Below are 14630 nucleotides of genomic sequence, written 5' to 3'. Positions count from 1 at the left end.
AGCGGCGATAATGGTAATCAGTAGCTTCACCACCACAGGATAGCAGGCTGCAGCGACAGAGTGCTAGTTTTTACCAACACTGGTCATGCAGGCAGCTGGCATCAGCAACAGTAGCTCTCGCTCAACAGCAGCTAGCTTCGCATTGCTTAAGGCAACGTTGGTAATATTTATACCTGACAGGTGCCGGGTTTGACGCAAGTTTGCTGGACATAAGACGTCAATAAAAGATGTCACTAGGAAGTGGCAGCTATCAGTTGCTCATTAGAGTTCTATTACTAATCAAAACATAGCAAGCGGGGATTTCCAGGTTTGCTAAGTTTTTATCTTGTTGAAGAACTCGGAGTGTTATCTAGGAATATCAGATAGTGACTGCTGCTCTGTCATTGCACTAATTGGTTGCAAAGGAAGTAGCAGAGAGTCATGCTGGAATGTGGCTCTGTGGCTCTGCTCGTGTGAGGCCAGAGATGACTTTTCAGAAAATCGCACTTGAACGGTTATGCCAATATAGGGAATAAAGGGCTTTATAGCCGAATAGGGGCATAAGGTCACAGTATCGATCAGGAACCTAGATAAGCACATGACAATGACATCCCTGATGACATCACTGATGACTTCATCCTTGTGGCAGACCTCCTCTCCTTTGATACAAAGGATCAAAAATAGAAAGTAACATCTTCAAAATAATGGAGATACCATTCCAGCTAGAACAAACTATTCAGTATTTAAAAAATCTACATACATATCCAGTCATTCACTAACAGTTCTATATAGGCACTCATACATGTACTCACTCATCATAGGTACTCATACAACTATACATCTTATTACACACTGACACTCCTCTATAGAGTTACTCACACATGCAAATAAAACATCCATTTACTTTCATATACAGCTATAAACCCACCACTACACTAATTTCTACAGAATCGTACACATACTTACTCTCTAAAACAATAACTTATAGAAACACATACTTATTTATACAGGAACTCTTACAATCTCTCACTCTCACATATACTCATTTATATACATCAATACTCACCTATACTAGTTTAAAACATATGTAGTTGTTCATAAAGATACTTTTGAGACAGTCATTCCCTCACTAACACACTCAATAACACACCCATACACGCGCTCATCCACCTATAAAGTCCTGCACACATGCTGTCTTCAAAACACATACGAACAGTGAGTCAGTCATTCATGCATCTGTGCGCTAAGTAATACTCCCCACCGAACCATACAGACACTCATTCTGATACTTAAAAAAACAACTAATAACCCATATACACACTCATGTAGCTACTCACCACCCCATGCAGCCACTTATATACAAAGTGAGACACTGATACAGATATTTAAATATTTAAAGATTACTCGCTAATACACCTATTCACTAAGATATACTTAATAAGTCAGTTATACAATCAGTTTTACAAAGAGACTTATTTACCCATTCAATCTTCCATCGACCTTTAGATATACATATATAAAAAATATTTATTTATTTTTCAGAAAGAGACACATTCACTGGATGATGTATGTCATCAGTGATGTCATCACCGATGTCATTTGAGATGTCATCAGTGATGCCATGAGTGATGTCACTGACCATGTCATGAGTGAAGTAATATGTGACGTCTTCAGCAGTGCATTGCGGGCGTGCGAGTTATAGTTAGCTGAACTAACTATAAGAGGGGAATTTCATAGGTTTTGTATGAATAAAATGACCAGCTAACTATAACTGGTGTGAAACTTATGTTTTTTTTCAGTGAATTTCAAAGGTTTTTAAAATGCTAAAACACAGTGCATGTGAGAGTTGGCATATATAAATGACTATACATGAGAGCCAGTGAATGTGCGAGTGGCTGTATGGATCATTGTGTACTTGTATCAGTGATTGTATAAGAGAGTAAGTATGTGTTAGTATATGTTTGAATAAGTAAGGTGTTGTGTGTATAACTGTATAGTTGAGGAAATGGAAGTATGATTGATTCTTTGCATGACTGACTAGGTGTGTGAGTAACTCCATGGATGAGTGGCAGTGTGTGAGTGTCTGTATAGGTGTATGAGTGCATATGATAGTGTTGTATTGATGAGTGACTGTATGTATGAGTGATTCTATGGGTGAATGAGTGAATGTGTGTGTAGACCTAGGAATGAGTGAGTGCGTGTGTAGTAACTGGTATTGGTGTGTCAATGGTTTCAAGAATAGTAGTCTGTATTTAACACTGGGTGTCCCACCAGTTGGAGACGCACTCTGACATCCACTGCAGCTGTCTGAAATGAAATGAAATGAAAGCGGCACATAACTGAAGTACACACTACAAGAACCACAAACCAACAAACTCTGACTCATTCGCGTCGCCCATTGGAGGGCTCATATTTTTAAGTGGGAGGTGTGGCCTCTATGCCAAAACGACTGTTGCGCTGCTGAAGAGTGCAATGAGCACGAAACGCGTCTGGCGTTAATCGACAGGCATGCTGTAAACTGGATCCGCCCACCGATCCGGCTTTTAGCTCATGAAGGTTGCTGCAGTGGATGTCTGAGTGCATCTCCAACAAGTGGGATCCTTGAAGCGTTGATTTATATGCGGCCTCCCAGCCGCGGGAGATGCACCACCCGTAAATTTGGGGCCACGGAGCTCCGAATCACGGAGTCTCAATGTGGAGGCATCCATGGAGGATTGACAAGCCGGATGTGCGAGTGGAGGCCCATTGGTGGGCTTGAAACATCTCAGACAGTGGCACATAACTGAAGCACACACTACAAGACCCACAAACCAATGCTGACTCATTCGAGTCGGCCATTGGAGGGCTCATATTTTTAAGTGGGAGGTGTAGCCTCTATGCCAAAATGACTGTCGCGCCACTGAAGTATGCAATGAGCATGAAACGATCCCGGCGTGAATTGACAGGCATGCTGTAAACTGGATCCGCCCGCCGATCCGGCTTTAAGTTCATGAAGGTTGCTGCAGTCGATGTCTGAGTGTGTCTCCAACAGGTGGGAACCTTGGAGCTTTGATATATATATATAAATATATATGTTTTAATCGTCATTTTGACTAACTTTCTGTGTACATTTGCACTTTGCACTTTTGTTAATGATACTGAGCCCGGGCTGGTTGGAAGTTGGTAACTGTTGAACCGCTGCTATAAGTATGTGTTTATGGATTTTATGACAGACATGCACACTGATTATTGCTAAATGAAAATAACTATTGTGATGTTTCCCAATACTGATTTTTGTGTGATTTCTTATATGTATTTTATCGTTTATGGTTATACTATTTGTAGACGGAATAAAGATTTATCTGATCTGATCCCCGTCTTTGTCACAAAACTAACTATCTCCAAGGTCTCCCATTAGCTAACTGGGCCCTATTCATTCGCAATAGCTTGCTGTTGTTCACACATTTAATTTATCCTACCATCTCCGGGATGACATTAGCATAGAGTGTTGAAAACCAATATTCATGTGGTGGCATTATGCGTAGGTGCTAAGGCAATTTTACGTTTGCAGAAACTGTGTTCTAATCTGCTAGTAATATGGTACGTTTGTTCACACCATGATGAATTTTAATTTTCTGTTCTGTTCTAAAGAAGATTCCCTATATAAACCCTTGATTTTAGGAGTGAGGCACAACTTGCCCAAAGACTTTGCGATTCTACTAAGGATGCCTGTGCGTTATTTCTATGAATTTTTCTGCCCACTTGGGACTTCAAAATATTAGATTTAGCTGTAATGCTCTATTTGCTGAGTATCTTCATGACATTTGTTCTGTATTGCATCTTTTGAATTTTGTAATAAAACTCCTAAATTAGTTCTACTGATTTAGAACTCAGTTATTGAGTGGGCCCTATACATAATTGGCTGTATTTCTGATATTTAGATGTTTTTGGAGGTCCCTTAGCTTTGGGACCCATTGCCTCATGAAACTGAGCTTTAACACCAACTGTGGGAGTTCTGTTGAGGTAAAAGATTGGGGGGGCAAAAATTGTGGAGGACCCCCTTGCCCACAAATTTGTGGTAGCAGAGGGTGGTTGCGAGTTAAGAGCTCCTGCTTTCTGCTTTAAAGAATCCCTTTTCTTTCCGTTCCCCAGTTTTAGTGGAGATATCCGTGTAGATTTTTCTCATGAAGTTTTGCTGAGTTGTTGACTTGCAGTGCTGTTCCTAAGCAAATCAAATTGTTAGTAAGAATCGGGCAGAATGATTCTGGTAATTGAGAGTGTTTTGGTGTGTTATTCAAGTATTGGTGTCTGTATTGCAAGATGGATTGTTATGCTGTGTGTGAAGCTTTTGGCTTATGCAATGTTGATTCTTTGTTCAATTGGTGGCTTGATCACTGTGATTTTTATATATTCTAATTTGTTATTTGTGTCAAAAAGGTTTGTTTTTCATTAGTTGGCTTGGTAATAAGATCTCTAGATGTTATTGTTGAACTTGTCTACATTAATGGTAGTGTGTTTTGCGAAGTGCTACATACACACCGATAGGGATTTTCTGACCCAATTTCTTTTTCCAGAGGGTCGATTGCCTAATTTTGCTTGATGTCATTTGTTCTTGGTGCACTTGAGTAAATGCACTGGTCAAAGGTGGATTGCCACTGGACGGGAGTCTGTTGTAGTGTGAATTGAGTTTGATAAGTGCTTTGGAGGTACTGGCCTTGTTTCTATTGTTTGCAATATTTATTTTCTCCCAACTTGCTCATTTTCTCCGATTTAAGTTGAGCAGACAAGATTTATTTTTGTGTTGATTGATAAAGGATGTATATTTTTTTTTCGATTTACAAAGAAGTTTCACTTCAATTGGTTAGTCAGCCGAGGAGTCGCACGGGGATTGGTGTGACCTCACAACAGAATTGATATGAAGTTTTTGGACCTAAGTGCGGCATTCGATACCGTCTCACATGGGATGCTTTTGCAGAGACTAGAGGAATGCGGCTTAGAGGGTACCATACTTCAATGGATGACATCCTTCCTATCGCTACGAAGCTTTCAAGTATTACAGCAATCACAACTTTCGAATAGTATCTTTTTGCCACAGGGAGCCCCACACTATTCAATCTCTATGTGGGGCCATTGGCAGAACTAGTGGAAAAATATCACGTTACCATCGTATCATACGCTGATGATACTCAGTTAATTGTGCCACTATCTGGAAAAAACAAAATGAAAGCACCGAATTTCATCAGGTGTCAATAAGAGGTAGCAGGATGGATGTCTGATCATTGCCTAAAATTGAATAGCAATAAAACAGAGGTGATGATAGTAGGCAATGCACCAAGTTTGTGGTCCTCTGCATGGTGGCCAGAAACCTTGGGACTTGTCCCGACACCAAAATCTGAAGTTAAAAATCTGGGAGTCATGTTTGATCCGGAATTGACCTTCGAGGCTCAAATTCAAGGGTAGATGGCAAATGCTTTGGAACCCTTAAAAGTCTAAGGAAAATCTTGGACCTCCTCCCCCAAAATGCAAGGAAATCCATAGTCCACGCGTTGGTAACATCACAATTGGACTATGGTAATGTACTGTTCCTGGGGGCCCCCAAAAAGGGATTAGACAAACTACAGGTGGTGCAGAATGCGGCTGCATGGCTGATAGTGAATCTCCCTAGAAGAGCTTCCTCTAAGAATACTCTAAAAGAACTGCTCTGGCTTCCGATTGTAGAAAGGGTCCTTTTTAAATCCATGTGCTACTGCCATAAAATACTCACAAATAATGGTCCCCGCTACCTGCACCCTCTAATTTTCAAATATGTCCTAGGTCGTAATCTACGATCAGAAGGTAGGCTACTAGTGAAAGTTCCAAGAATTCAAAGAGCAAGAATGGGGGCCAGGTCCTTCAGCTACCTTGCAGCAAAATATTGGAATGGACTCCCAGAAACAATAAGAATGGAACCATGTGAAGGCCAATTTAGGAAGAAGCTAAAATCCTGGCTATTCTCCTCCGCATACTAAACTATAGGAACATCCTAAGATGGCATTAGTCGGCAATTTACAGGAAAGTACTTAACGGTAGATTCTAGTTAGAAATCCGCTAGCACAGGTATACTCCAGATGGCGTAACCATGCGCTTTAGAAATGTTAAATAAAGGGGGGGCGTGGCTTAGCGCCCGACGGAGTCGGAAGCGTCTATGTAAGCGCTCCGCAACGCCGGGGCGAACCAGCGGTAAACGGACCCATTTCTTGGCAGCGATATGTTATGTTATGTTATGTTAGTGCAATTTGTATTGCGCACGGCTGCTCCAGCGAAGGAGCGTCCCGGCGCACCGACAAGGTGGCGAACACAACACAACAGGGGAACAGAAAATATTACTTAAAAAATGGGGGAGAGATGGATTTAACAGAGCTCAGAAAATAAATGGGTTTTAGCGGCCTTGCGGAAGGAAAGCAGGTCACCAAGGGTCCGAAGTTTCAAGGGGAGAGCGTTCCAGAGTGCGGCTGCCCGCACCTTAAAAGAGCAACCCCCCACCCGGCTGAGTTTGAACCGAGGGGCTACCGCTAATTCTTGGTCCAGCGAGCGCAAAGTGCGGCCCGGGATATAAGGGCACAAAAGATGGCGCAGTAAGGGAGGCGATAGGCCCTTCAGAATCTTGAAGGAAAGGCACAAAACTTTAAAGTGGATCCGCTGCCTAACGGGTAACCAATGCAGGGCTCGCAAAGATGGACCGGCCGAGCAAAACCTAGGAAGACCTACGGTTGCTCTGGCTGCAGCGTTCTGCACTCTTTGAAGTCGGGTTAACTCGGCCTGGTTTAATCCTATAAAAAGGGAGCTGGCGTAGTCCAGCCGGGCCAAAACCGTTGCTTGCACCACCAATTGACGAGTTGCGGCATCAAAGTATTTAAGGGCAGGGCGCAGATTGCGCAAGATGCCGAAGCAACACGCCGCCGTCCTTTTAGTGTGGCCAACGAAGTTGAGGGAAGGGTCCAGCCAGACACCAAGATTTTTGATCTCCGCAACCGGAGTGGGGGTCGTCCCCAGCTCAGAGGGCCACCAAGTATCTCCCCATAGGTCCGTCCGCTTCCCAAAGATCATCACCTCCGTTTTTTTGGCGTTTAGTTGGAGACAGTTGGACGTCATCCAACCAGCCACCGCCCTGAGTCCTTCTCTGAATCTTGGGGCATCCATCCCAGAGTCCCCGCTGATCGTGACCGCTAGCTGGGTGTCATCTGCGTACGACACCATGGTCATACCACAGAGCTTCACAACCTCAGCCAGCGGCCTCACGTAGATGTTAAACAACGTGGGGCTCAGCGAGGAACCCTGTGGGACCCCAAGAGACAGAGGATGACATTTGGACTGGTAGGGCGGGGACGCCACACAGAAGGAACGATCCCTGAGAAACGAACGAAACCACTGGTGTGCAGTGCAGATCACCCCTATCTCCTCAAGACGTTGCAGGAGAATATCATGGGAGACCGTGTCAAAGGCGGCGCTTAGGTCTAACAAAACAAGCGCCGCCGTTTGACCTGCATCCAGAACTGCCCGCAGGTGCTCGACCATAGATAACTGTGGCCAGCCCGAAAACCATTCTGGGTTCTTTCTTTTTTGCTAATTCCTTTTTTCCTTCTCCTTTCCTCTTCTATATCACTTCTTTTTCACCTACTTTTTCCTTCTTACTCCTGACTCTTTTTCCTATTACTACATGCATTTTCAATGCACTTTGTTTTCTTCCTGTTCAACTCAATCTTCTTTTCCTTCTTCCACTTTTCACTACTTCTTTCTTCTCCCTTGATTTTCTCACTTTATTGATTTCTCTATGGGTTTCTTATATCACTAAATTGTTTCTTTAATGTATAAACTATGTCTTTAAACATAACTTCCTGGAATGTTAAGGGTATTAATTCTCCAATTAAACGTCAGTGCATTTTATCCCATTTAGGTAAATTAAATGTTGACATTGCTTTCCTTCAGGAAACTCACCTTTCTGACACAGAATCTGCTAAACTTCAAAGAGGTTGGGTGGGTGAAGTTTTCTATTCGCAAGGTGATGGTAAGCGCAATGGTGTTGCTATTCTTGTTCGTAGGTCGCTCCCTTTTACAGTTATCTCCCAAGAATCTGATGCTAACGGTAGATGGACACATGTCAGACTATCACTTAGAGGTGTTCCAATCTCTCTTCTTAATGTCTATGGCCCCACCAGTGGCGAACCCCTTTTTTAGGCTGAGATTTCTCCACGCATTACCCAATTTATGGATGATAATTTCATCCTTGCGGGAGATTGCAACCACCCACTTGATCCTTTTTTGGATAGGAAGTCTGATGCCACTTATATTCCCACAAAATCACATAAACTTTTTACCCAAGCTATATCCCAACATAAGCTTGTTGATACTGTTGTTTATATAACCCGACTTTGCAAGAATTTACTTTTTATTCACCCTCTCACCGTTCACAGTCACGAATTGATTATATTTTTGTTTCCCATGTTCTTGCTCAATCACTTACTGCGGCAGAAATTGGTCCGAAACTACTCTCCGATCATGCCCCTGTGGTAGTTAACCTTGACGTTCTCCCTAAAGTAGATGGCCCCAGAAGATGGCGTTTTAATAATGCCCTCCTTTTAGATCCCAAGTTTTCTACTTCTTCACTACCTTTTTTGATGAATTTTTTCTTTTTAACGATGTTCCACCCGTTTCAAAACACAATCTTTGGGATGCTTTTAAGGCAGCTGCACGCGACTTCATTATTAATTTTGTCGCTAAAAAACGCAAGACTGCTCGCCAATTTACTAAATCCCTCCTTCATGACATTAAGCGATTGGAACACGCCTATTTCACTTCACATTCCTCTGATAGTCTGACAGCTCTAGTCGCTGCTGAGCTCAAATTTAACGAGAAGTCTACTGAAGATGCTTCTTTGTTTTTGCTAAAGTCAAGTGCCAAGTTTTATGGTGGTAGGAATAAAGCTGGAAAAATCCTTGCTAATTACTTAAAGGTTAAACACAATAAGGTGAATATTGAATCGGTCTATGATACTAGTGCACACTTGCAACATAAGGATGCTGACATTTTTGCTACATTTTCCCATTTCTACGAAACTTTATATACTTCTGACACTCAATTTTCTCCACAGTCTCTCACTCATTTCTTTTCCACCATTCAAAAACGTACACTTTTCCCTCCTGATCTTTCCTCCTTAGAATCTGACATCTCACAAAAAGAATTGCTCACTGCCCTCCAATGTCTTAAACTCAACAAAGCCCCTGGCCCAGATGGCTTCACCGTTGAGTTTTATCTCCATTTTTCCAAATTATTGATTCCAAAGCTACATTCCCTTCTTCACTCTTTTGCTGAATTAGGTAATTCCTCAGGAACCTTTTCAGACGCTCACATTTGTTTAATACCTAAACCCGGAAAAGATGTCCAATATTGCAAAAACTATAGACCCATCTCCCTGGTCAATATCGATTATAACATTTTTGCAAAATCATTAGCGATAAGAATGGATCATTTGCTCCCTGACCTCTTAGGTGATGAACAATCAGGTTTTGTTAAAGGTCATTACATTACTGATAATACTAGGCTATTATTTAACATACTAACAAAATCATCTCATCTCCAACATCCCCTTGCGGCGATAGCCCTGGACGCTGAGAAAGCGTTTGACAGGGTCGAATGGCCTTATCTCTTTCACACTCTTAGATGGTTCGGTTTGGCCCTAAATTTACCTCCCTCATCTCACTATTATATTCTCATCCACGAGCTGCAGTCTATGCCAATGGCCAAATCTCTCCTTATTTTGACCTTGGTAGAGGTGTTCGCCAAGGATGTCCCCTCTCACCTTTTCTTTTCAACCTCGCCTTAGAACCCTTTTTGTCCAGATTACGCCAAAATCCCAATATCCATGGCTTTCAGACCAAAGATCTTTCCATTAAACTTGCAGCATATGCTGATGATATTTTACTTTTCATTTCGAACCCTACGGCTTCTATCCCCGCTTTCTTGGAGGAAAGACGGACTTATTCCTCAATTTCTGGTTACAAACTCAATCATGATAAATGCAAGATCCTTCCCCTGACCAAATTCACTTTTAAACCTGATTTCAGCGCCTCTAATTTTACCTGGAGCTCCTCCCATATTAAGTATTTGGGATTGCATATTACCCCTTCCATTCCTGATACTGTTTCCCTTTGCCTCACTAAATGCATTCAGAAATTATCCGACCTCACAGCTAAGTGGCATCCTCTTTACTTGTCTTGGTGGGGTCACTTAGATACTATTAAAATGATGCATTCCCGTATTGTCCTTTATACCCTCTCCAATATTCCTATTTCTATTCCAGCTAAGTTTTTTCAGAAAATTAACTCAGTCCTGTCTTCCTTTTTATGGCATAATAATAAACCCAGAATGTCCCTTGCTAAACTTATTCACCCCGCTTCTGAAGGTGGTGTTAACTTTCCGGATTTCCCGGCTTATCACAAGGCTTTTTTATTGCGTCAATCTTCCTTTTGGCTGAATAAGTCCGTTATGGGATTTTGGCGCAATCTGGACAAAAAGGTTGAACGCCTTTTTCTTTCCCCTTTCTCCTTTGCTGAGTATATTTCCTTTTCGCGCAAGCCTTCCGCAATTCCTACTCCTATCCATAAATTCACTCTTAAACTCCTCCTATCCTCTAATCCTCCTCCTCCTGTGAGTATTGCTGACTTTCTTTCGTCCACTATTTGGCATAATAAATATCTTCTACTCCGGGGTAAGCCCTTTTACTGGAAATCTTGGAGAACCAAAGGTTTGCTCTGGATATCACAGTTATTTTCATAATCTACCTTTTTGCCTTTTCATACCCTTTGTTCTACTTTTGATTTTCCCCTTTCCTTTGCTTCCAAATACCTCCTCCTCAAAGCAACGGTCATGGAAACTTATAATAAGCTCTCCGACTCGATTCCCTCTCCCATTTCACCTGACCCCACCATCCGTCTTCATTCTATTTTACACACGCTTCCTAAAGCCTCTGTCATTTATAAATACCTTCATGCACATATACTTCCCAGATCCAAATCCAAGGTGGAGGAACATTGGGAGAATGACTTTTCTGTATCATGGCCAATATCCCTTTGGGACAAGATCTGGACAAAGATTCATAAAACCTCTAGGGCTGCATCTTTAACACAATCTATATTTTTTATATATAACCGCTTGCTTCACACCCCTTCCACTCTTCACAAACGTTTTCCTACCACTTCAGATACATGCTGGTCTTGCTCCTTACCTAATGCCACTTTATTTCATATGCTATTCATTTGCAAGAATGTACGTGCCTTCTGGTTGCAAGTCTGGGCTCAAATTAATGTTATTTTTTCGACCAGTATTCCATTCTCCCCTAATCATATCTTTTTGGGTAGTCTCTCTCCTTGTTGGGACAAGATTGATCTTCATGTTCGTATTGTTGATTTATTACTGGCTGTTGCATTTCAACAAATTACTGTTAATTGAAAATCTTCCTCCACTATTACTTTCAAAGCATGGTGGTACAATGTTTGTCACAATCATAGACTTGATACTGCTTTTGTTTTTCCTGCCCAGTTGGCAGCTAAAGGTGTAGATTTATGGCTTCCTGTTACGTTGTATTTAGATAACTGCACAACTCGTTCCTTTCGTCCACAACCTGCTCAGCAGGAGGTATCCAAACCCCCTTCATGCCCTTTCTCATTCCTCTTTCTTTGCTAAGATATTTTATTGCATTATTATAATTGTATTTGTTATTATTGTTCAATTATTATACCCTTTCTATTTACTTTCCTGCAACCCACGATGAGTTCATTCTGTTTCTTGTTGCTCATTTAACTATGTAATGTCTTTTGATTATTATTCCTATGATTTCCCCTCCTTTCCTCCCCCCCCTATTGTTTCTCCTCATGACTCCTTTTTTTTTCTCTTTCTTTTTTCTTATTATATTTTGTATCTTACCTTGTATATTATCAAATAAACATATTTTAGACTTAAAAAAAGAAATGTTAAATAAATAAATAAATAAATTGGTTGGTTGCTGTCAAAGCCACACTGTAATTTGTTGACCTTTGGCATAGTCGTGCTGGGACTGATTATTGTTTCTTAGTTGGTTTTGTGCTGTTTTGAATTATTTTGAGTGAGAATAATGTGTACTGTGTTGCAAAAGTCTAAAGCTCCTAGCGTACCTGCTATGGAGGGACATAAAATACTTTTTGAGGGTTCGCCTGCATGTGAAATGATGACAAGTGTTGGATTTTATACATGCATTTTGATTTGCCACTGGCATGAATTCACCTCATCTGACAGAGACTTTCAGTCTCCTTTAGAGGGTATCTTTAACATTAGAAAGCTTGAATTCCTGAGATAGACTATGAATGAGAAGAAGCTGTTACCTTCAGTGTTTGAGGCATTAAATAAATGTGATCAAAGGGTCACAGAGACAGAGAGAAAGAAAATGAAGAAGCAGGTGAAAGGTTCATTTAGATAGTGGTTGGAAGGCAAGTGAGCTCATCAGTAGAAATGTTGGTTTGAGGATTATTAGTATTATTATTTGTTTTTTGGAATGCGCCTGATTCACCCCCTAAAGGGATATCTCAGCGCAGCAGGAACAAAAACGTTGGCAGTGGCCTAGGATACTAACACAGTTTTGTTTTTAATAATTTCCTAAAATTGTGATGGGCTGTACATTCTCGTAGGTGTAGAGGAAGTTTATTCCAAAGGTGCAGGGCTAGAAATGTAAAGGCACGGCCTCCTGAGAGGGTTTTCTTGATACATGGTATTGTAAGTAGTGATTTGTTGGTAGAAACTAGAGACTTTATTGGTCCATAGGGAATAAATTTTTTCCATCATGTAACTGGGTCCCTTGCCATTAAGAGCTTTGTGCACTAGGCACCAGATTTTTAAAGTTATTCTATTCCTCACCGGCAGCCAGTATAGTGCATGCAGTAAAGGAACTGAAGCAGATCTTGCCGGTAGATCGTGAATTAGGTGAGCCACTGTATTCTGAACCACCTGGAGTTTACCAGGAGGGATTTGTTGACCACGGCTAGAAGAGCATTGCCATAGTCCAGGCGACTAATCACCAGCGCCTGGACTAGGGTCATGTTCACTGCAAGTGGGAGCATTGGGAAAACTCTCCATACTAGCCTCATTACATGAAAGCAGGTGCCCGTGGTAGACATCACCTGATCTTTCATAGTTAGGCTCTGGTCTAATTTTATGCCCACATTTTTCACTGAGGATTTTGGAATAGGTGGCACTCCCAATTCGGGTGGCCACCACTCAGGAGACCATAACAGTTGAGCAGCACCAAAGAGCATGATTTCACTTTTTCCACTATTGAACTGAAGAATTTTGCGGCCAACCAGGCTGGGATGGCTTTCATGCTCTTCATAAAATGGTCTCTTGTCTCGGACAAATCTTTTTCAAAAGTTAGCAGAAGTTGGGTATCGTCTGCATATGAGATAGGTATGAAACCATGGGCTCTTACAATGTTTAAAAGTGAAGTAACATATATGTTAAACAGTGTGGGGCTCAGACAGGAGCCCTGGGCACTCACTTATTAATTATCATGGTGCTTGGCCTAAATCGTCCCAGGTGAATGGTCTGAGTTCGGTCGGACAAAACATTTCTGAACCACTGTAGCATTTCTGAACCACTGTAGCACCTGGCCCAGGATGTCTATCTCTTCCAGTCTCCGTATCAATATTAATTGAGATATTGTATCGAAGGCTGCTGACAAATCTAACACCACAAGCATAGATGGTCAATTTATGTCTAGGCTGCATCTAATATGGTCTTGTAGCAGCTAAGAGTGTAGTTTCAGTGCTATGCATAGGTCAGAATCCTGACTGGGATAGATCTAGGATCCTGTTGGACTCAAGGTCCTCCATCAGTTGTTTATTGATATTGCTTTCTATTATTTTACTTTCCAAGGGAAGTAGCGATATATGGAAAGAATTAGATACATCTGTAACAGGAAGGTTGTTTTTTTCTGTATCGGAATGGCCTGTGCAGATTTCCGCTCAGCTGGAATTTCACCCGTGCTCAATGAAAGGTTTAGTAATGTGCTATGATAGAGGGAGTGAGAGTTTGTTCTGCAATAATTATAGAAGCAACAGACAAAAAATGAGGGCGAGAGAGAGAAGACAGAATCTTATTCTGGCCAAGAGTCAGATGTGGAGGTTAACCTTTTAAATTATCTTTTGAGTTCTAGACCTCCTACACATACATAAGGGATCCAGAGACATGTGCAGGGTTCCCTGGTTACTGACATGGGTTTAGCAGGTGAGGCCATGCATGTATAAGTACAGGGGTTGACTACACTTATAGCTGGGGGTGCATCAGTGAGTGTCCCACCTGAGAATACAGTGACAAATATGCTTTGTACTAGCAGAGATACTATGATTGTTTCTCTAGTTCCAGATGACATGTCTGGTGCTGTTCATGCTAATCCTTTTAAAGAGAGACACATTAATGTTGAGCTTTTGAAGACTGAATTCAGAGAAATATCACAGCGAATAATTGATTTAAGTAGATAAATGACATACAATGTAGATGAAATGAGATATGTGATCAGAGTAGCAGTGAGGTGTGTGAATGAAGCACATGGTAGACCTGAGTTTAGTTGACAAATATGAAGTGAATATTATCAGAATGAGGAATGTGCAAAG

The sequence above is a fragment of the Lissotriton vulgaris genome, chromosome 2_1 (assembly GCF_964263255.1).
Source record: "Lissotriton vulgaris chromosome 2_1, aLisVul1.2, whole genome shotgun sequence".
Taxonomy (NCBI): Eukaryota; Metazoa; Chordata; class Amphibia; order Caudata; family Salamandridae; genus Lissotriton; species Lissotriton vulgaris.
This window is presented reverse-complemented; position numbering follows the sequence as displayed.